The sequence below is a fragment of the Peromyscus californicus genome, unplaced genomic scaffold, assembly GCF_007827085.1.
Source record: "Peromyscus californicus insignis strain IS unplaced genomic scaffold, ASM782708v3 Scaffold_11__1_contigs__length_118956290, whole genome shotgun sequence".
NCBI classification, from domain to species: Eukaryota; Metazoa; Chordata; class Mammalia; order Rodentia; family Cricetidae; genus Peromyscus; species Peromyscus californicus.
In genome coordinates, this window is record NW_026294402.1 from 50,887,081 (window position 1) to 50,911,714 (window position 24,634).

Genomic DNA, 24,634 nt, shown 5'->3' on the forward strand with positions numbered 1-24,634 from the left:
GCCTCCGATGAGTTTGTATGTCCCTAAAATAGAACAATATGCAGTTTATCAGTGTTATAGGATTTTTTTATGGAACAAATTAAAAATTAAATTAAAAGCAAGATTGTTTAATATTCCTCTCTTGCCAGAAATGATAATGCATGCCTGTGATCCCAGTACTTGCAAAACCAAGGGCAGTTTGCAAAAATTCAAGTGCAGCCTGGGTTACACAACAGGACTGTATCTAAGTAAGAAAAAAGATAAAAATAAAACAAACTACAACAACAACAAAACACCTGTACTTTTCCATTATAAAATACAATAGACAACCAATTTCTTATAATGACCAATTCATTTTTTAATTTTTTTTAGATTTATTTATGTTTATGGGTATTTTGCCTGGTACCTTCAGAGGCCAGAAGACGGGGTGAGATCCCCAAAACTATAGTTAGTTATAGACAGCTATGAACCACCATGTGGGTGCTGGGAATTGAACCTGGATCCTCTGGAAGAGCAGCCAGTGCTCTTAACTGCTGAGCCATGTCTCCAGGCCCATTTTATTTTTTTAAGAGAGAGAATTATTTTAATTTTTGCTTTTTGAGGCATGGTTTCAATACAGCAGAGCATGAACCTGAACTTCTAGGCTGGCCTCCACCCTGTGAGTGCTGAGATCATAGGCATGTGCAACACAGAAGGTCACGCTTGGCAAGAACTCTACCTACCATCTGACCTACATCCCTAGCCCTAGTTGTTATTCTTATGATTAATAAGACTATGATGTGCGTACATGTAGAACTATAAAGCAAGTGTAATATGTGTATGTACAGTGTATTTACTACTTACTCCATGAAGGAATCCCCTCCAAGGAAGGAGTCACGGCATTTATTTTCCTCAGGTATCAAGCTACAGGTGTACTTCTAAACTTAGTTATGTGAAATCTTGAAGATGGAATTCCTCCTAGAGAATATTCTGAAAATTGTAAGCAGAATTTCCAATTGGCTTTTATACAGCTGCAACTTTAACACAGATGTGTGACATGAAGGTCTACAAATATGCAAATATAAAATTTTATTGAGGCAAAGCTTTAAAAAACACTCTCACGAGGCACAAAAATGAGCATTTAGCATCCACAGGGCAACTTGGCTTTGCTGTTTTACTCTTATATAATCCTCCAGAGTACCTGTGAAGTGATGGTTTATTGCATATTATGGGGAAAATTATATGTTATAGAACTGTGCTAGCAGTACCCAAATGTGGCTACTGAGCACTTAAAATGCAGTTAGCCTCAACTAAGATGGGCTGTATTTGAAAAATATACAACAGATTTTTAAGACAAAGATTAAAATCAAAATGTGGAAAAATTTTTATTCAATTAAGGTGCATCATAAGCCAGTCAGTGGTGGTGCATGCCTTTAATCCTAGCATTTGGGAGGTAGAGGCTGTCAGATCTCGGTGAGTTCGAGGCCAGCCTGGTCTACGGAAGGAGTTCCAAGATAGCCCAGACGACACAGAAAAACCCTGTCTCAAAAAAAAAAAAAAGATACATCATAAAGATTTGCTTCATCTATTTGTACTATTTAAAATGTGAGCTCTAGCAACTAGAAATTACCTATGTGGCAGATATCAGTTCTAATAGACGGCACTGGCAAGAGATTTGAGACATATATTTTGATCTATGAAACTACCAAAGATCTTCACTAATATATCCTTGTCAGTTCTTATGATTGTCAGCTCTTAGCATCAGAGAGGTGAGTTTTTTTTATATGATAAATCATCAGGAAAAAAAAGGCTTATCAGATTACTAAAAGGATGAGCAACTTCAAACATTCACTTAACTTATAAAGTATAGTTTAGCAGTGTGAAAAAGTAAAAGAAAGAGAAATACCATTTTTCTAAATGAAAAGAATCCCCTACACTAAGCATGAATTTGCATCTCCTAAACCATTCCAGCTCCCACATGCCTGTCGCTGGGGGGCTAGCTCTACTGATTATAATCGACACTTAATATCAATTAGATATTTTGGAATGTATACATACTAAAAAAACTGGATGAATGAAAGCATCAAATTATTAGCACTAGTTATCTCTAGATGGAAGGACAGACTTTCCCCTTTTACTCTATGTTCCATTTCAGTCTCTATTGTCTCCTACAGCAATAACTTTTCTTATCTTAAAAGCTGTTCATTGGGGTAAGGGGTGCTGAAGAACGGCTCAACAGCTAAGAGCACACACTGCTCTTGCAGAAGCCCTAAGTTCAATTCCCAACAATACTCTGAAGCTCACAGCCCCTTATACCTCTAGCTCCAGGGGATCACCCTCTTCCGACCTCCATGAGCAAATACATTCATGTGCACATACCATACTCTCCCCCACCACACACGCTCATAATTAAAAATAGAAACAAATTTTTGAAAAAGCTTTTGCTTTTTTTTTTTTTTTTTTTTTTTTGAGACAGGGTCCCATTCATTTTGTACACTAGGCTGGCCTTGAACTCTTAAGAGATCCACCTGCCTCTGCCTCTTGAAAGCTGAGATACATCTCACTCAGCTTTTAAGAAACTATTCATATGCTTGGCACTGGTGGTAGTACATACCTTTAATCCCAGCACTCCAAAGGCAGAGGCAGGTGGATCTCTGAGTTCAAGGCCAGCCTGGTCTGCAGAGTAAGTTCCAGGACAGCCAGGGTTACACAGAGAAACCATGCCTTAAAAAAATTTAAAAAAAAAAATTTAATTAATTAATTATAATAATTTTAAAAGGCTATTTTTTTTAATGTGTGGTATAATACATGTCAAACTACACTTCAGATCTTCAGGTAAAAAGGATGGAGAGAATCAGAGGGAAGTCTTTGTGTACAGCAGGATTCAGTCTGGCCTAGTCAGATAGCAGGTCCATAAAAACACAGGCCACGAAGACCCAGAAGAGAGAAAAGAGGATTAGCATTCAGTCCTTTGTACAGCCCTGTAGTTGCCTTTTGCAAAAGAATATAAAACACAGTGTTTCCGATGACAATTTTCTTCTGCTAGACATTTGGAACGCAGAGCTGGGAGAAGAACTTCAACTTGCATTTATAATAGGAATCAAATTCTGCTTACACATTCATTAAAAAATACACAAAATAAAATTAAAGAATTCAAAAGCTCAACTCCCTAAATTAGACATTACTATATTTATAGACTATTGCTGTGCTGCTGCCGGTGTGGTTAACAGACTCACAGATGCCACCATTCTACAAGCTTAATTTGTATGGAAAGAAGCATAAAGAAGCATTTTAAATATGTTCTTACCAGCATAGATCAGAAAAGGTTATCAGGTTCCTCCTCTCTCTCACTCTCATCGCTTAGCATGCTAACTTCCTTGTGCAGTCTGGAAACTCACAAGCTCTTTTAACTTTGAGATGAACAGTTCAATTACACTCCAGGAGTTCTCTTGAAATGTTTGGTTGTAACGTTTATCATTGTGGTTACTACTGTCCCCAAAAGGTAGAGATAAGAAATGGGTAGCATTAGCAAAATGCTTTCTACTGCCTCACCAATACTTTAAGTTTTCCTTCACACAAACTCCCACAATTCCACCTACTGCCCAAATAAAGCCCCAAGTACTGCCCCACACCTGTGAGGAAGGCAGGTTTTCATCCTTTCAGATGTCCATTATTCCACCATTTAAGAGTGGTTTCATCACTCTTCCCTTGTTACAAGGTAACCAAATCTACTTTGAAAATTAAAGTGGAAGCCCTAACTTTAAACAATGAAAAGTTCTACAGCCAACCAGATGTGGATGAAAATGTAAATACACTGGAAAACTACCAAGTATTATTTATTTCTAAATATAATACTTATACCATGTTTTATATTTTTTTAACAAATATATGATACTAACTATACTTCCACTGTTAGCTCATTAAAAACACTCTTGGCCCTGAGTGGCTGCAGAAAAAGGGTCAGGACACAGAAGAAAACTGAGAAAATCCTTTTCCTAAGGGCACATCTTACAAATGGCAGACATGAGAATCATCTCCTGGCAATCTGGGCCTAGAATTCATCCAGCTACAACTACAATGCTATGCTTCCAGAGGACTCAGAAAGCAGTATGTTCACCAGAGCCCAGGTAAGCACCTAGTAACAATCTGCTAAGCAAATGAGAGGAGGAAAATGGCAAAACCAAAAAGAAGTAAAAGAGCCATCACCCATAAATCTAGCACATCACAGTAACAGTATTGCGGTAGTTCCTATCAGTGTTTTCTTGGGGTACACAAATAGGGTTTCTTTTCCTTTAACTAACACCCACCACATGATTTTCTAGAAAACTAAAAACTTCTAAAATACTAGTACCAGTATTTTGGAATAACAGTTTAAGTAACTTACATTTCAAGTATCTGTTTCTATGCATGACACACATGTTAATTTAATCCACAACCCCATAAACAAAGATATAAACATTGCCACCATCTTACAAATGCAGAGACTGAAGCATTGTCAGGAAACTAAGTTAAAGTCACACAGTTAGCAAATAGCTAAGCCAAGGGTTCAAATCCAGGCAGGCTGACCTCTGAAATTAGAATCCTTTACTACTCCTGGAGGGTAGGTTTATGAACTACTTGAAAGATAGTAATAGATTTATTTTATTTTGACCTAAGTCTAACTATCCTGTATTTTCTCAAACAAGCTAAATCTTCATGTCTGAGCCCATAAGGGTCAAGAATCTTATGAGATCCCTTCATTCAACAAGTGGTTATCCACTGAATGCTAGGGACTGAGCTAACAGTCTGCACTCCACAGACAGGGTCATTGCCGTCAGCACAGAAGTATGCTTAGGTTTCTCACAACTAATAAATCCAACAACGTGGGATATAAAAATGAGCAACAGCTTTGCCATCTGTTCAGTGGCAGAACTAAGAATGCAGTCCTGTGACTACCTGCCTTATCCTACAAAGTACTTACATCTCTCTTTTTTCTTAGTTCCTCAAGAGTGACACACCTAAGTAATTACTAGGTAGGTACTATTACCCTGCTTCAGGTGATGCCTTCTTTTAACAGCTGTCAATGAAGCCTACCCATTTTTACTAGAAAGGAACTGAAATTAAGATGTTTTACTAAAACTTCAGTTTACTAGGCTGCACACTTGAATTACTTTTACATTTATAAATCTGTATTTTACATTTGACTTTAATAATCCAATGATAAACGTGAATATCTATAACCACCTTTAAAAGAAACTGAAAAATTTTAAATAAATAAGCATATCCACAAAAGATGGTTGATTTTTATGTGGAAATATTTGGCTGCATCCTGTCTTAAGTCAAATCATATTGATTGTAAAAAGGTGGCAGTGATCCAAAAGTTAAAGTCAAGTGCAGGGCTGGAGAGATGGCTCAAAAGTCAAGAGCACTTTGCTCTTCCAGAGGACTCAGGTTCAATTTCCAGAGCCCGTATGGCAGCTCACAACTGTCTGTAACTTCTGTTCCAGAGAATTCAAAATCTTCTTCTAGCCTCCTCCAACACCAAACACACATAAGATGCACAAAGATAAATGCAAGCAAGATACTCATACACATAAAATTAAAATAAAACAGAAGTCAAATGCAACAGAATCACTCCTAACCAACACAGCGCAATGAGTTTTAATTGAAAACCTCTGATTATAGGTACAGTTATCAAGCCAAATGCCTTATAACAGAAATGGAGAAATGACAAGGGCCTCAGAAGCTATGAGCATTTGCTGGCTCATAATTGCTAGTGTGTACATGAAATCTTGACATATTTCTAAACTAACACATGTTTACACCAATGTTCAAATGAAATTTGAGCTCATCCATCCAACCATTCATCCTTTCTCCTTTCCTTCCTTCCTTCCTTTTGGAGACAGGGCCTCACTGTGTAGCCCTGGCTGGCCTGGGACTCGCTATGTAAACCAGAATGGCCTCAAACTCACAAATACCCATCTGCCTCTGTCTCCTGAGTACTGGGATTAAAGGAGTTCATTGTTTCTTCTGTGCCTGTTCTCTGCCCAAGCTCCAGCAGTACTTAATGTCTACACCATTATCTATATGTCCCTCCTACTGTTATTCTCTTTGTAATTCTGCAGTCTGTCTTATCCCAGATTGTAAATTATAAGGAAGGAAGCAATGTTAACCCCAAACACATCTCAGTATCTTGAAGATATTAAGTACTGGATAAGTATTTATTAATGGTGGGTATGACATTTGTCCTGTTATGATTACATACAGCCAAATGGCTCCTCCTCATCTCTCTGACTGAAACAATTCATGGGTAAGTCTTTGACCTTCTTGTCTTCTTTAGCTACACATACCTTGGGTAATCTAATTTATACTGAGAACTCCCAGGTATACCTGGCTTGGAATAGTCTACTGTGAACTCTGGATTGATAAGTTCAACTGCTGAATTGCCATCTCTATTAGGATATCTATTAAGCATTCCAAACACTTATGTAATGCAAGCCTTTTATCCCAGCACTCAGAAGGCAGAGACAGGCAGACGTCTATGAGTTGGAACGCGTCCTAGTCTGCGCAGTAGTTCCAGGCAGCCAAGGAGAAACAAAACAGCAAAACTCTTAGCTAATCTACAACAGAATTCCTGGGCTCTCCACAGAAACTTGCTCTGTTCTGCTCTGTCCCATTTTCAGTATGAACACATGCAAGTTTTTATATACAGAAATAAAAACAGACTTGTGAGATTTTATGTCTCTGTATTTCCTAACTCTAGAGTTAGGAAAACAGAGAAAACCTAGAAGCAGTGACAAAACAGTAGCAATAAGCATACCTACCATTCAGAGCTTGACCTCAAAATACCATTCTCCTATAAAAAGAACCAGAGCTCATTGAACAAATGACTGATTCTAAGGCTAGGGAAGAAAAAGCAAGATGAGTCTGAACCATCCAGTAGTGCCATATCATACAGAAGGGCACATATATTCACAAAAGATAGGCGCATCAAAGGACACAGAAGTCAACCTAAAAGAGCTTCCAATGGCCAAAGCCAGAGTAATTTGAATAATGATGGTATTAAATTATAACTGTAAGTATAACGTACTCATGAATTTAAACTGATATACATAGTAAGAGACAGATGGACAAACCTTCCTTACAGAATCCAAGTTAATAAATGTAGGAAGAATGATGGGCTGGAGATCTGGTTCAGCAGTTAAGAGCACTGGCTGATCTTCCAGAGACCTGGGATTTAATTCCCAGCACCCACATGGCAGTTCATAACTGTCTATACTCCAGTCCCAAGGATGCAATTCCCAATTCTGGCCTCTGCAGGCACCATGCACACACATGATGCACAGACATACATGTAAGCAAAGTACCCATACACATAAAATAAAGTATTTAAAAGTAATAAATACATGTGGAAAAAAAATCACAGAAAATTTTACAAAATTATCTTTAAAACACCACAAAAATAACTATCATAAGCAAGATCTATTGAAGAATGTTAGAATCAATGGGCAGAAATAAAACAGTGGCAGAGTTTCCAGTTTAATCATGAAGCCTGAGCATAGAGGCACACACCTCTAATCCCAGCACTTGGGAGGCAGAAGCAGATCTCTATGAGTCTGAGGCTAGCCTGGTCTACATAGTGAGTTTCAGGCCACCCAGGGAGCCACAGTGAGTCCCTGTCATAAGTTAATTAATTAATAATTACCAGTCTAAGTGTGGTAGGGCATATCACAATTCAGGGCCAGCTGCCTCATCAGGTAAAGGCACTTGGGGCCAAGCCTTATAACCTCAGTTCAACACCAGGATCCCACATGGTAGAAGGAAAGAACTAACTGTCAAAAGTTGTCTTCTGGGGCTGGAGAGATGAATGGCTAAGTGGTTTGGAGCACTTGTTGCTCTAGTAGAACACCCAGGTTCAATCCCCAGTACCCACATGGTGGCTAACAATCATCCACAACTCCAGTTCCGAATGACTTCTTCTGGCCTCTGTAGGCACCAGACACGTACATGGTACACATACATATGTAAGCAAATAAATCTAAAAAATAAAAATAAAAAGTTGACCTCCACATACATGTTGTGGCATACGTCATTACACACACACACACAAAATAAAATAAAATAAAATATAAAAAGAAAAACACAAAGCAAATCTAAATTGCAGAAAATCTTTTAAAATACCTGACCAATATTCTCCGTGTGTGTGTGTGTGTGTGTGTGTGTGTGTGTGTGTGTGTGTGTGTGTGTAGGTGCACATGTGTGTAGAACCAAGAATTCACATCAGGTTGTCTTCCTCCATTGCTTCTCTACTTTATGGTTTTTAATAATAATAAATGTATGATTTCATACAAAATATAGTAAAAGCACAGTCAATGAAAGGAATAACTGAGGAGTTAAACATCACTGAAATTAAATTTACTGCTATGTAAAATCCAATATCAAGATAAGACAAGAAATAATCCGAGAAAAAATATTAATAAGACATACTTTCTGATAAAGAACTTTTATCCAAAGTAGACAACAAAAACTTAAAATTCAACTAGAAAAGGAGTAATCCAACTGAAAATGGGCAAAATAATCTGCACAGACAATTCATCGAAGGTGACACCTTGTTTTGAAGACAAAGTCTCTTTCTCACTGGACCTAGAGTTCATCAATTGAAGCAGGCTGGCTCGCCAATGAGCTCCAGGAGTCTGTCCACCTTTGCCCCCGACCCTCTTTGCCAGGGTCACAGAGCCACATGCAGACCAGATACGCCTGCCTTTTATTTTGTGTGGGTTCTGGAGATCCACACTCATGCTTGCACAACAAGCATTTTACCAACCGTGCCATCATCCCTCTAGGCCCCTGACCGGTATTCTTTAAAAGTAACAAGGTCATAAAAGACCAAGGAACTGCCACACATTAAGAGAGAAAGAACTGACAGCCACACAAGATAGTAACGTGGTGTGGAAAACAAAGTCAAGGCATCACACCAATGTTAATTTCTTGGCTTGATAAGCTACTCTGAGTGTTTAAGATGTTAACTTTAGAGGAAACTAGGTGATACTTATTTGTCAATGGTTCATAATGGGAACAATTTTGCTCACTGTTTGGAGGTATTTCTGACTGTCACAAGTTGGAGAGATGATACTAACACTTAGGGGAAGAAATCTAGGATGCTGCTTAACTCCTGGAATATACGAGCCAACACCCAAAACAAAGAATTACACAGCTCAAAATATCAGTAGTGCTAAAGTTGGCAAAAACTAATATAAAGGAACAAGTCCAGTTCTAATCACCTTTCATTAATTCCCTGGTTGGTGCAAGACACCACCAACTTTTAATTAGATTCCTTTTTCAGCAGTGCGGAGATCAAACCCAGGGCCTTGCATATGGTAGGCAAGCATGCTACTACTAAGCTATACCCCAAACCCCAGTTTAACTAAAAATTGTGTTTATTTTTAAAACAGGTGTCACTATGTTGCTCTGATTGGCCTGAAACTCACAAGAGATCCTCCTGCCTCTGTCTTACTAGTGTGCTGGGACTAAAGGTACGTGCCACCAAATCCAGCTCACTAACTACACTTTTTAAGAAAGTTTCGTAGCTGGTCTTGCTTTCTATTCTCTCTTCTTTAGATGACTATCACCACAGTAGTCCAAAACAAATATTTAAACACAGTAAGTCTAGTACATCAATCCTCTGCTCGAACTGTGTAAGAACCCTAATTCATCTCCCAAAGTAAAACTGGTCCTTGAAACGGCCTATGGGCTCTACCTGCTCAGATCCGGTTTCTCTCTGACTGTATGGAGCTATACTCTTCTATTCACATTGCTCTCCTAGAATCCTAGGACACAGCCAGCAGATTTCTTCTTCAGGAAATCTACATGTTTCTTTTACTCTTAAATTTTCATTCACTCTCACCATTTATTCATTTTCCAAGACTTTTTTTTTTTTTTTTTTTTTTTTTTTGGTTTTTCAAGACAGGGTTTCTCTGTGTAACAGTTCTGGCTGTCCTAGAACTTGATTTGTAAATCAGGCTGGCCTCAACCTCACTGCATTCCTCCTGCCTCTGCCCCCCAGGTGCTGGGATTAAAGGCGTGTGCCACCACTGCCCCGCTGCCCAGACATTATTTTTAAAAATGTACTCTCAGGCAGGTGAGCTGGCTCAGTGGGTAAAGGTGCTTGTCACCAAGCCTGATAACCCAAGTTCAGTCCCTAAGACCCACATTAATTAATTTTAATTAACTAACTAATTAATTAACTACAAGTTTTAAAATATTTAAAACATACTTTCAAGCCAGGCATGAAGGCTGAAGCAGGAGAATTGCCATGAGTTCAAAGACAGCCAGAGCTACCTATAAATACATTTTCTCAAAGAAAAAAGTAAAAAGCCTGCTCTCTTTCGCATCCCTCTATCACTTTCCTGCTTTATTTTTCTCTCAAGCATAACCATCTTCTAATGTAACAATTTCTGTCTAGTTCACTCTTAAAATCTTTGTATCTAGAACTGTACCTGGCACACACTTGATGCTCCACAAACATTGTATAATGATATGCCTCAAAAGTTCCAAATTAAGTACCTCAATGTGTTTCTTCTACTTTCTATGCATTGTTACACTTCCCATCTTACCCCTTTACTCCAGAATATGGTTTGAAGAATAATGAGGGAGTCTCTGAATACTGGTTCCATTACTTGACAGTTTGCATTGGACATGCTTTTCAACCTCTCCAATCCTCAGTTTCTTCATCTAAGGCAGCAGTTCTCAACCTGTGGGTCATGACCCCTACAGGGGTCGAACAATCCTTTCACAGGGGTCGCATATCAGATGTCCTGCATTTCAGATATTTACATTACGATTCATAACAGAAGCAAAATTAGAGTTATGAAGTAGCAATGAAAATAATTTTATGGTTGAAGGGGTCACCATAACATGAGGAACTGTACTAAAGGGTCACAGCATTAGGAAGACTGGGGAATGACAAAGGCAAGCATATAAGGATGCTAATACACTGTGCGGTTAGATTTAGGATTAGAATAGAGTACTAAGGTATACAGCAGATAGCAGGTACTCCTACTAAGCCTCATTACTAGCTCTTCAGCATTACACTCATTCTATGCTTTCTGAGATTGGATTTATAGTGGTACCTATATCCTTTCATACCCTTCATTTTTCTCCAATCAGATAACCCCTCTAGGTTATCTGCTCATGATCCACCTTGGACTCCACAATGCTTCACACAACTCACAATTCTGAGTATTCCTATCTATCCTAACTACCTTCAGGTACCTCTACCAAACTGTTACTATAAAGCAGTTGGTAATAACCTGGGCTCTGAAGTTTACCAGTAAGGTTTGAACTCTTATTGTTCATCTTACAAACAAGGAATACAATGGTAAGGGTCTCATGAAGATTGAATAGATTCTCCAGATATAATAAGAAACCCAACAGCAATGTCAATAAACCCAAGGTCTATAACCTCAGTTCCTCAACATTCTTCTGTTTCCTGGTCATGTGTCCTGGGCAAGTTGTTTGAAACTCACATACTCTTTTCAAGCTGTCTACCAACTCCCTTTAATTCTTAATGGCTAATCAAAATCACATAAGACATGCTATCAATTCTTTCCCTTCCCTCTATCAGTTTCAACTTACCCTGCCATCCATCAATCTTCTCCTCCTCTTCTGCTCACTGAAAAGTAATACTTGCCATTTGTGATAGCTATTCTTGGTTGTCAACTTGACTACATCTGAAATAAACTAAAACCCAAACAGGCTGAACAAGCCATGGAGAGCAAGCCAATAAGCAGCACTCTTCCATGGCCTCTGCATCAGCTTCCCACCTTCAGGTTCTGCCCTCTGAGTTCCTGTCCTGACTTCCTTCAATAATGAGCAGTGATGTGGAAGTGTAAGCCAAATAAACCCTTCCCTCCCCCAAGTTCCTGGTCATGGTATTTAGCACAACAATAGAAACCCTAACTAAAACACCCAGGGCCAAATTTTCTGCCTATGCCCGGGATGTTCACACTCAAGCTCATTTCCTTCCTCCCTCACTCCCTCCTCATCCCTTCCTCCTATTTCTCCTGCTCAGCTCTCCTCCCTCCCTCACTCTTCTCTCTCCATTGACTCTTTCCAGTTCCACAGAAGCATGCTCAAGACAATTTATAAAAACATTTTAAGGCAAACATCTTAAAATTCTCAGCATCCGGCTTCCTTATACTTTCTTTCAGAGTCCTTGATTACAAACACTGTACTTGCTTGAGCACAGTGACAAACACTGGTGGTAATCCAAGTCCTGGGCAAGGCCTTATCCTTTTGGAGGAGGGGATGGAGGAGGGGATGGGAGGGATGAAAGGGGATCTGTGGTTGGTATGTAAAATGAATTTTAAAATTACTTAAATAAACACACAAATCAAATTTTTAAAAACTCAGCAGTTCAAGGTCAGCTTTGCCACCACAGCTAGTAAAAAGCCAGCCTGGGCTCCATGACAACTGAGACGAGGAAAAGGCTATCATTGCAATGAGCTACACTCCTAGCTGTCCTGTACTCTTCAACTTCCTCGGTGCATTACAATGTAGCTAACTGCTCTAAACTACTTTCAAACAACTTAATCTCCAAGTCTCAGAGACTTCATTCAAACTTTATCTTACTTGCCCTTTTCATGGTAGGACAGTTTGACAACTCCTAGTCCTTGAAATATTGTCCTCTCTCAGCTTCCTGACAAACGCTCTCAGCTTTTCCATCTTTTGTTTGGTGTGTGATTTCTTCTCTTGTTTTGTTTCACTCTGGTCTACCTGGTACAGAAGGCTGACTTTCCCCTTCGCTTTGGCCCTGTCTACCTCGCAGTTCCTAACACAAACACGGGACTCATCCTACTCTTCAGTCTTTCTCTATGTAATTCATTCATTCGTTTGTTTACGGAGACGCTGTCACTGCATACATCTGGAGAAGAGCGGATAATTTGTAGCAGAGGGTTCTCTCCTGCCATCCCAGAGATGAAAAAAGGCTGGCAGCAAGTACCTTTGCCCGCTAGCCGTCTCATGGGGCCCAATCGTCTTCGAGTCTATAACCGATTTGCCCTATTCTAGGGGTAATACTCCCCAGATCTCTCCTACACCCACTCCTCCTCTACACTCCATGTCACTTCTCCCCGGGGATAGCTTTTTAACTGGCTTTGCTTCTAGTTGTGCCCCTTTCTAATGCAGCTTTCATTCATTTGCTGTCAAAATGACAGGTCTAAGCCAGCTCAGGCTGTACTGCAGGATGGTTTACTGGGGGGGGGGGGGGGGGGGGGGTCCTATATTCTGTTTTTGTTGTTTATTTTATGTGTGGGGGTGTTTTGCCTTAGGTGTCCTCTGACACCAGAAGGTGTCAGATCCCCTGGAACGAGAGCCATAGATGTTTGTGAGCCACCATGTAAGTGCCCAGAATTGAACCCAGGTCCCCTGGAAGAGCCATCTCTCTCCAGCCCTGTTTTCATTTTTCAACTAAAATTTCACAGCCTTCAAGGTGAAGTTAAAATTCCTGAGCTTGGTTTACCATCAGTGACTTTACTTCATTTGCCTCTGTTCTAAAGCTGTGCTGCTGATGTACAGAAACAGAGTATGTGGACATAGCTAGTCTTAATTGAAATGTGCTAAGGTGTAAAAATACCACCAGATTCTGAAAACTTTGCACGAAAAGGAGAATGTTAAATATCTTAGTATTACTGGTTTAAAATGATCACATGTTGAAATTATATTACTTTAAAATGCTGGGTTAACTTATATTATGAATCTCAATTTTTACATTTTAAAACACAGCTACTAGAAATTTCAAATTACATAAATGACTCATGTTTGCAGGTTTTTTTTTTAAACAACAGCACTAGGATAAAATATGTTTCTTCTTCCTGAACTTAGTTGATTCGTATATTATTCAAGACAAACTTGAGTAAGTAACTAAGATTCCAGAACATCCCCCACAGCCACGAATCCAAGTCTGAGTCAACAAGCCTTCCTCCGTGTTTTCTTCATTCACAGGCACCTGTGCACACACCTGTGCTATATCACACCATATGATAATTACCAGTTCCCAGCTAGCTCTCCTCCTAAAGTATAAGCGCCTGGCAAAAAGAGAACCATTCTACATATATTCAGGTCCTACTACCATGCCTAACACCTTAAAATTAGACACTCAAATACTTATCTTTTGTCCAAATGTGAATTTGGCCTGAAAGTTACTAGAATATTTAAATTCTCCAAGGAAAAAATCAGCCAGCAGGGACGAAGCCTATACCAGAAGCTCTAATAATGGAAAGCCTGGGGCATAGGAATCACAGTAATAGACAAAGGAAAAAATAAAGTATACATCCACACTTGCCTCTTACAGTGAAAATGAGGATTTGCAAAAGTGATCCGGAGCCTCAAACTCACACTTGGCGTGCCAGGGGCCACAGTTGGATTCCTAAATTGCTTTAAGAACCCATCCAACAAAAGAGTATGACTTGGCAGGTTACAATGCAAACAGCTAGAGCTCAGCACCTGTTCCCCTTAAACAGTACATCATTACGGTTAACAACAACAACAAATCTCTCTCATGAAGCAAATGCTAATCTCATGATGCCTCACCATGGAGCAATTTAGAAGAGTTATTATATGAAATGTGCCAAAGCCTGAATTTATGGCTGATGCTTATTTGGCAAATATGGTTGGCACTGTTGGCTGTTAAAAGGCATGTATGCAAATAGGAAATAAAAGTTTTTAAGCTCTCAGACTTAAATATTTACATTACCATAAATGTACAAAGATAAATGTTTATATGCATACATATAATGCATTTCAGGAACGCACTTTCTAATGTGACTATCAGAAAACAGTTACAAAGTGGCATTACTTCTTTATGGGCCTCAGGACAGACTCTTAAAAATGAATTCTGACATAATGTTAATGGGGTACAAACACTACTGTGGAAGTTTCTCTGCCCTATTGCTAGACAAAATGAACAGTCAGCACCCTAACAACTCAGAGCAAGCTTATCTTTCCCTCTCACCAAAACACTTCTCACAACACTGGAAACCAGCCAAGCATAAATGTCGGTCCCTACATAGACGCTGGGAGAAAGGAGGACCGCACATCAAAAAGCTTGAAAGAAAATAATTTGACATTTCCCCCACATAACATAGTCATGTTACTCTCTCCAAAAAGAGACATGATAAAATATTTTCTCTTCTTCCCCTCTGACATCTATGGGAAGGGGATGTTTGTTTTTTCACATAGTTTGTGAGCTGGTCATTGCCAAAACTCACTGGCAGTGGTATGAACTCGGCTTCCATTGTTAACTGTTAATCTCTCTGATAAAGCTACTCACTCCTATCCTGGAAGCCAAGAAAATGTACCGCACCTGCAATTATAGTTTACTGAAAAAGTCACCAAAGTGGTGCCAGGCACTTTGGAAAGTAATTAGGGTAGCCAGTGAATTGAAAGATCTAAAATGCTCTTGAGATTACAAAAGAAGCCATCATGAAGTGGGTATCCAAGATTGCTCATGGAAAGTTTTACCCTTGTGGATAATTCAAGTTTGGGCTTTCTGGGTCCCCCACACACACACACACACACACTTTGCAGAGAGCAATATGTGTTCTCTTGACTACACACTTCATTTATCAGGGGAGGAAAAGGAGGGACATTGTGTCTGAACAACAACAACAACAACAACAACAAAAAAAAAAAAAAACCAGGCTGCCAAACAGAACACTCAAAGCATTTCCAATTCAGGTGAAAAGGCTGTTCATGTACATCATCCAGTGACCTAAAAATAGTCTTTTATGTAAGTCGCCAAGTATTTAATTGAAAGTGTAATCTTACCACATTCAACAGAGAGAGGCAAAGAAAAATGCACTTGGTTTTCTATAGTAAGGCCAATAAAGATGAAATCATAGTTTTCCTCTAACTCATCTCTATCCTTCAACGCCAGCCTTCCAATAACTCCATTCCATAGCTCTGATTCCTAAATTTGGGTCCTTTCAAAAGCGGACTGCAGAAATGAGACCTGGGGGAAGGGGAGGGGGAGGAGACTCCTCTTTCTATTGCTCTCAGCAGTCATTAATGTCGTCCAAGAACGAAATCAAGCTCTCCAACGGATAGTGCATAAGATGGGGAAAAAACGAGAAGGGGAGCCAGTTCAGATGAGATGGCAAGTCCTCTTCGAAGGAGGAAAGGAAAGACACAAGAACCCGTAAGTCAAAGGGCAAAGAAAAAACAAAAACAAAAAACAAAAAAACCTGTCTAACCCGACCTCTCCAAAACCCAAGCCCTAAGCAACCCAGTAAGTCCGCGCGCGTTCGGGGCTCAACAGCCAGAGCGTGAAGTGAGCAGGCACCGAGCCACTGGATCCGTCCTGACTGATGCTGCAAGGCTGAGCCCGATCTTCCCAGGTCTGGGAGCGGGATGACCGTACAGACTTGGCAGAAGCCCTTCCTGCCCCAGCCTCCCGCGTCCAGCTCCTCTAAGGCTTCACTTTTCCCTGGAGCCTCGCAGCCCAGCCCCGGGAAGTCCCTAGCCGCCGGGTTCCAACTTTCCCTCCTCTGGGGGGCGCCGCGCTACCGGGACCATCTCAGCCAGGGTAGCGAGGCCTGGGCCGACGGGGGGCACGAGAGGGCTCGCGGCGCCCGCGGGGCGCGTGGGTGGCCGGGACGCTGCAGCCCGCGCCCTGCAGGACGCACCGGCTGCCGAGCCCCTGCGGCGCCGCCCAGTCCAGATTCCCCGAGGTCCGCGTCCTCACCTCGAGGCGACCCTGGCCCCCATAAGCCTGCGCGCATGGGAAAAGGGACCGGAGGGTACGTGGGCAACCCTGCCCCCGTTACCTGAGGGGAGCACACGCCGTTGCAATGATCACCAGTGCCGCCCGTCCCGTCCCCTTTCTGGTGATCGCGGCCGCCGCCACCGAGCAACTGACACAACTAACTAACTACTCGCGGCCGCGGAGTCCACAGCGCGCTCCCGGCCGCTCGCCGTCCGCCCAGCCTACCAGTCAGCTCGCTCCTCCCAACCCCGCACGCCGCCCCGCCGCGCGCACCCTCGACCGCTTCAGTTCTTGAGATAGCGTGCGCGCGCGCGCGCACCAAACCACGGCCTTCCCCCCAGCTCTCCACTCAGCCCCATGGGAGGAGCTGCCAAGAAGCCACGCCTCTCTGCATGCCAATATCCGGAGAACAAGACCTAGAGAAGGTTTGATTGGCTGAGGGGCGGGGCCAAAACTAGAGGGCGGGGCGGCCGGGACCTTGAGCCCACGTGACGGGGAATTTGGGTTCAATTAAACGCCAGTGGAAACTAACAGCGCAGTTTTGGACCTTTGCGGGGCCTCATCATCTATGCCAGCCAGTCGTCAAGTACAGAATAAGTGTTCTCAAAGATTCCAGTATATAATAATTACCAATTTAAGTCCCACTATTTTTGAGAGCCTTGGCTATGAAAAAGAAAACTACATTTCCCAAGAACCTTCGCGAAAGTGAGTCTCACCTTGCGTAGTCACGTAGCCCTTCGCCGCATTGGGCAAAATAATCCCTTCATTTCTCTGAAAGTATCGGGTATAGTATTTCACGTCTCTCCTCACCGGAACAATTCTAAATACTACCACGATAAGAGCAGTTACCTATCTGGAGGTGACTAAGTGGTTAGGTAAAGTAAGAAAAGACACCAAAATAAAGTACTGCGGAGGAATTTCTGTCAAGCTGTGAGACGACGGAGTGAAGAGTGAAGGCGATTGAGAGGGGCTGAGGGAATTGTCCTCTGTGCAAGGGACTTTCACTAGTCCCCAGGCCCCTGCCTGCCCCTGTCGTCAGCAGGTTAGTAAGCAAGACGAGCATGGGGGTGGCCACAATCGAAATGTCCTTCCCCCTTTGAAGATCATCCCTCTTCTGCTGCTGCTGCTGTTATTGGTTTGTCTTGGTTTGAGGCCCACTGAATGGGGGCGCCTCACTTCCGGTTGGGGGAAGGGAGACATGCTGTCATGGGGAGGGGGAAATATAACTCACTTCCTGTGGGGTAGGATGGTGTTTTTGGGGGGTGTCCAAGCCACTTCCCGTGCTGAGAGACAGAGAAGGTGTTGGTTTGTGCCATTCTCAGAAATGGTTCCTACAGCCTTGGGGGTTGTTTTCAAGTCACAAGTTCGGCTCTTCCCCCAAGCTGTGATAATCACCAGGCCACGATTAGAATTTATGTATTTTGTCTCTACGTGTAATATGGAAAATTTCTCCCCAGCAAGATTTTCTTAATGCTTTCTCCACAGAATTCAAAACACCTCGTTAAAATTCTCTGCAAGACTGCATACCTTGTAGTGTGACTCGTGAGGTGCCCACTCTTGCACCCTTGTCCGGTGTGTCCTTAACTGAGTGAAGCAGTGTGGTCTGCCTAGACATGGAAGCAGGAACTCTTTACCCACGCTTTTTAAGGAGATAGTTTATTAGTTTGAGGACCAAATGGTTCACAGAAATTACGAGGCATTTTCATTTTTGCAAAGGGAGAGAGTATCATAGTGCAGTACTCAAATTTGATGTTCCATTAATAGATGTAATTGGTATGTTACATACTGAGACCTGTTACTTTAGGACTGAGGATTTGCCCCATGCCTGAGAACAACATCATCAACCTAAATATTGTTTTCATGTAGCTCATGTGTGGCATTTATGGAAAATGCATTTTATTGCAACCCCTCCATTGTAATTTAATTGAATTTGTCGCTGATTTAAAACTGAGGTCTATTTATGGTTTTAAATCATGGCACAAGGATGATGGGTTCAGCTCCCATGTTGAGTAGGGGAAAGAACAAATGGTGAATTAAGACAGAATTTTGTCTTCCTGTATTCTGCTTTTTTTTTTTCTTTTCTACAAAAAGCGGTATCTGAAGTGGTAATAAACCAATTTTGATTCCGTGGCTTCTCTTGTCAAGCAACACAGCATATGAGTCTATTTTTGCTGGCAGAAGCAGTCTATTTGGACCTTATTTTGTGAAGTCTCGACCTTTTTACACTTGGGATAAATTGAACCTAAAATTGCATTGTCTTCCAATATTAATATGCATGTATTTCTAATTTCATAGTTTGCACTTACAGTAGAAAATATTTTAAACTAAATGTGAAAATAAATTTTTTACCTTAATGTAGACTTTATTTTTTAATCATTCTTAGTCCTAGAAACATATATATGGCACACATATGAACTCACAGAGACTGGCAGCATGAACAGGGCCTGCACAGGTCTGCACTAGATGGGGTCCCAGAGCTAAAAAGAGAAGTGGACACATGCCCCCAGTCCTAACCCACAAGCTATCTATCTCCAATTGATAGCCACTTGCAATGAAAAATTAGTTTTCTCTAAAGCAGTCTCACTGCGGAAACAAACCACTCTTAAGGACAGGCCCCACACCCAGCAGTAGATGAGCAATACAAAATGAACTCAATGCATCTTTGGAGATTTAGTGCTTTTTTTTTAAACCATACAGGTCCTTTGAATACATGTTATGGCTTCTGGTTTTGGGTTCTATGGGATTCCTGTGTCTGGGAACATGTGTGTCTCTGCATCTATGAGTTTCTTGTGGTTCCCCCCCCCCCCCCCCCTTTGGCTCTTCTTCTTGTTTGTTTTGTCCTATTCTGATATGTTTTTGTGTTTTATTATTCCTTAGATGCCTGTTTGTTTTCTAATAAAGACAGAAAGGGGTAGATTCAGAGGGAGGAACTTGGAGTAGTGGGGGAGGGCAGGGAACTAATCAAAATATATTTTTTGAAAAAAAATCTATTTTCAATAAAAGAAAAAACAAATTATTCTTAGACTGGAAGTGTAGCTAAATAATAGACCACTTCCCTACTATATATAATATGAACCCCTGAATTTTGGGTCTGATACCAGTATTGACAGAGGAAAAAATTAATAAAATAAAATCAGCCTGGCCAGGTATGTTGGTGCACCCCTTTAATCTTAGCACTCAGGAGACAGAGGCAGACAGATTTCAGTGAGTTCCAGGCCAGCCAGACATACACAGTGAGACCCTATCTCAAAAATAAATAGTAAACAAATCAGTCTGATGGGCTGGGGATGTAGCTGAGTGGTAGAGCACTTATCTCATATGAAAGGACTTCCGTTTCATCCCCAGAACCAACAACAAAAAGTCTGAGATGCTAAAATCAGTATTTGAAAGACTATAAAATTGCTGCAGTAATTTTAAAAGGTAAGGCGAACTATTGTCTATGGTTATTGATAGAAAGTTAGGGACATGTAGACTGAACCAAGTGGGTATTGACTAGAGAGAAAGCATTCACACTCTTCTACATTAATGTAATATACTAGATGTAATCACCCTGAAAAATTAACCATATTAGGAATTGAAGTATAGAAGGATGGTAGAACTAAGTGAGAAAGGGAGAAAATAATGTCATCATATTGGTTGAGATACAATATTGGTATTGCCTTTTGGGAACAGTTTTGGAAAGCAAAGGGGTTTATTTAATTGATCCTGAATTCGTGGAAGGCATGCAATGTAATAGAAATAAGACAAATTGCAGTGGAAAGACTTGTGCGGCTTGAAGAACTGTCTGTTGAGAAGAAGCAATATAGAAAGTACATATCAGGAAGATGTTTTGTGATCAGTGACAGTTATTCATTGGTCCCGTCAAAGAAGAATTACTAGATACGCTGGTGAAAAATAGAGAAGGAAGCCTGTGTAGCCCGTTCCTCCTCCTTTTAAGAATCCTTTCTGTGAGAAGGCTTATCTTCTTCCAAGGGATTTCCCCCCTTAAATGCCTAGTGTTGCTTTTTTTTTTCTTTTAAAAAACATGTTCCTAGTGTCAAAATTGGGAAAAGGAAAACCATTTGCAAACATACTGTTGCTTCTTTCAGTTAATAAATTTTAGATTTTTATTTCACTACCTGCCCTCTATGATAAAGAAGTTGTTGATTGTTTTTAGAATATTTGGAGTAAGTAACCATTTTCTTTTCCTTAAAGCAGTCGTTGCATGAGCTGCTCAGAGCAGTTTGAAACATTAGAAGAGTAGGCCAAAATTCTCAAGACCATCAGCACTGAAATTTGATCATCCACAGAGATGCTACATAATGCAAAGCCTCTTTTCATCCTTTTGTTTACCCTGTCCTGTAAAACTGAAACTAATGTTTTATAACAGGCAACTTTACTTGGTACCTTGGTAATGGTAAGCTTTTTGGTTTCTGCTTTGTAGTTGAGGGCTAAAGGAAACAGTCTAGCAATTTAAATAGTTTTACATTTATTGCTTTGCTGTCTTTTATTTCTGAACTTCTGTATGTATTCAAATGAGAATTCCTTTTACATGGTTTTTCATGATTTCAACAAAAACTGAATACTGCTATGTATCAGTCATGTTCTAGCTTCAAGTACAGGAAATACAAATAACCATATTCTCTTGGAACTTTCTTCCTACTTGATGGACCAAAGTGAGAATTTTGCTTACTTGGTGTTCTTAAGTGAGATATGTGTTATAATCATTGTTCAATCTGGATTAAGATGCATTCCTAAATTTGGTATCTTTTAATCTTGATTTCTAAGCCATTCTAAATTTCGTTTTTAATATTTCTTTTATTGTTGCATGTATCATGGTTTTTCTGTTTTAACTTGCTTTGTACTCTGTAATTATAAGTGAACAGTAGGAAGAATTGGATATGACACTGGCCTAGATTCAGAGCTAGTCTTTGTATTTTATTAGCTTCATCACCTTGAGCAGTTAGCTTCCATGAGCTTCAGTTTCCCTAAATGGGAATCCCTGGGAATCACTTGGTGTAGTCCTGGTAATAGGAAATTGAGGAATGGTATTATTTACCTCAGTGGTTCTCAGTCTTCCTAATGCTGTGACCCTTTAATATAGTCCCTCATGTTGTAGATGACCCCCCCAACCATAAAATTTTTCCATTGCTACTTCCTAACTGTAATGTTGCTACTGTCCTGAATCATAATGTAAAGATCTGATATGCAGGATATCTGATAAGTGACCCCAAAGAGTTCAAGACCCGTAGGTTGAGAACCACTGCTCTAACCCTTAGTCTTGCTTCAGCTGTGGTAGCTGTTGGGATTCACCCATTTCTCCTTTAAGCTCACACACAGAATACAGTGGTAGGTTCATTGACATTCTGCCTTCTGTCAGCATGCTCGCTAAGTAGTCAGTTTCTTATGAGAAGGAAAAAATCACCAATCAGTTGTTTTACAAAATATGTTTAATAGAAAAGATTCAAGAAAAAAAATAAGAAATCACTGAAGTACTTTAAATTGTTTTAGGAAGACTTTCAACTCATTTTCCCAAATATTAAGGCCCCTCCCATTATATCTTTCTTTAGGTTTGAAACTGGATGATGTCTGAGGGGAAAATTCTGTACTGTACCCAGCTTTTCTCTGTCTGACATACTTCCCCTTTTCCTGGGGATCCCTATCTGTTATAAAGTTCTGCCTTGTGCACTCTCTAAGTATTCCCTTCAAGAAATATTTCCTGATGCCTGTCCTTGTCTCCCTCTACTCCAAATCTTCTATGTTCTGTCTGTTGATCCTCCAGAGTATTCTGTGCCTTTATTGTTGCACTTAATATCCAGTGTTCCTGATGTTTATTTTAGTTGTTATTATTATATATAGAAAATGTCCTCCCAGAGAAAGCTATATAGACTGTTGATCTCTGGATTTGCTTTCATACCTGGAACAATGTCATATAGACATTGATTTAATATTTATGAAATATATAATTTAACTGGCACTAGGGTTGTAATGAAATTAACATGTAACTTTTATCTACTATTTATGCTCAGCATGAAGGATTATGGCCAGTACACAGTAGATACTCATACATCTGTAGAATGTGTGATTAAATCATTATACTCCCATTTGTAAGCATTCTGTGGTGTTACTGTCATATATTAAACACCTGATATATGTTCACAACTATGAGAGCTGATCTCTGCAGTCAATGTAATTGGTAAAAAGTAATTTGTAACTTACATGTGGACTCATCTAAGTGAATGATGGGAAGGTCAGCACACATAGTATTGGGAGAGATTTCCCTGCTGTCCAAACACAGAAATTAAGTAGTTTTTAAGCATTTTACATGCATGAAAACATTTTGATCATACTCCCATTACGTTACCCTCTCCTCCTGATCCCCTTCTTTCACAATAAATAGATAGTCCCCCTTTTATTGACATGTGTTCTCCCTCTCCTAAAATCCACATCTGAGAAAAAATATGTGATACTTTTCTTTCTATTTTGCTTAACGTAATGATCTCCAGTGGGAACATGATTCTGTTCTTCCTTATTAATAAGTAATATTATAGATACATAGGTAGGTAGACAGATAGATGGACAGACAGACAGACAGACAGATAATACCCAAGAATAGTATAGCTAAATCATGTGGTAGTTCTGTTTGTAGGTGTTGGGGTGGGGAGGGAGGTGTTTATTTGTTTTATTGTTGTTTTTTGAGCCAAGGTCTCATTATATAGCCCTGGCTGGCCTAGGGTTCCCTATGTAGACCAGGCTGGCCTTGAACTCACAGAAATCTACCTGCCTCTGCTTTCCAAGTACTAGGATTCTTCATGTTTCTGGAGTTTCCTTTGCTATTGAAGATTTTAAGTTTTACTTCTCTATGATGTGGTATGATAGAAGAGATTATTTTGATATTATGTTTGATAAAATATGATCTACTTTGGAGAAAGTTCCATGAGCTGCTGAAAAGAATGTGTTCTGCAGTTGTTAGATGGAAAATTTTATAGATGTCTGTAAGTTTGTTGACCTATAACGTGGTTTCTGTGTTCTAAAGTTTCTGTATTTGTTTTTTTCCTCTGAATCACCCAGTAATATTGAATTGGGACCTAACCAGTCCCTCTTTGTCTTGTAGTGTTTGTATTATAAAATTGGATGACTGCCATCATGCATATTTACAATTAAATCTTTTGTTTGTTTGTTTTATGAGACAGCATGTTTCTGTGTATCCCTGACTGGCCTGGAACTCACAGAGACCTATCTGCCTCTGCTACTGGGTTCTGGGATTAAAGGTATGCACCATCACACTCAGCTCAAGTTATAATAACTTCTTGGTATATTCTTTCCTTTACCAATATAAAATGACCTCCTCTATCTCCTCTGATTTAGACTTGGTCTGCTTTATCATAGCTGCTCCTTGCTTCTGAATTCCATTGCTTAGGATATCATTTTCTATTTTTTCACTTTCAGTTTGTCTACCTTTGCTAGTGAGGAGTGCTCCTTATACATAGTGAATAGATCTTTTTTAAAAAATACATTTGCCGGGTGATGGTGAGACACGCCTTTAATCCTAGCACTGGAGAAACAGAGCCAGGCAGATCTCTGTGTGTTTGAGGCCTGCCTGGTCTACAGAACAAGTTCCAGGACAGCCAGAGCTGTTACACAGAGAAACTGTGTCTCAAATAAATAAATAAATAAATAAATAATAAATCATCAAACCTGTGTCTTTTAATTGGAGAAATAAAAATGTTTATATTCAGAATTATGATGAAAAGACATGTACTAATTCCTGTCATCTCATTTTTCTAAATGTAATTCCTTCCTGGTTTTTATTTGTGTATCCACTCTTCTAGTGGGAATAATTCTTTTCTATGCTTTTACATTATGTTTATTTTTCTTTTCTGTGCATAAGATATCTTTGTCTTCTGCAATGCTGGTTTAGTGCTCATGAATTTCTAGGTCTATTTCTCCTTTGTT

General features: G+C 40.1%; 2 protein-coding genes across 5 annotated transcripts in view; one reads left to right on the forward strand and one right to left on the reverse strand.

Annotated features, from left to right (window-relative positions):
* The window catches only part of Peak1 (pseudopodium enriched atypical kinase 1), a 231,033-nt gene extending 214,056 nt beyond the window's left edge, over positions 1–16,977 (reverse strand). For all 4 annotated transcript variants that reach the window (XR_008222927.1, XM_052761162.1, XM_052761172.1 and 1 more), the window contains exon 1: positions 16,761–16,977. The gene's annotated coding sequence lies outside the window, so the exon portion shown is untranslated. The remainder of the gene's footprint in view (positions 1–16,760) is intronic.
* A 467-nt stretch (positions 16,978–17,444) lies between these two features.
* Hmg20a (high mobility group 20A) overlaps positions 17,445–24,634 on the forward strand; it is an 80,945-nt gene continuing 73,755 nt past the window's right edge. The window contains exon 1 of the mRNA XM_052761201.1: positions 17,445–17,741. The gene's annotated coding sequence lies outside the window, so the exon portion shown is untranslated. The remainder of the gene's footprint in view (positions 17,742–24,634) is intronic.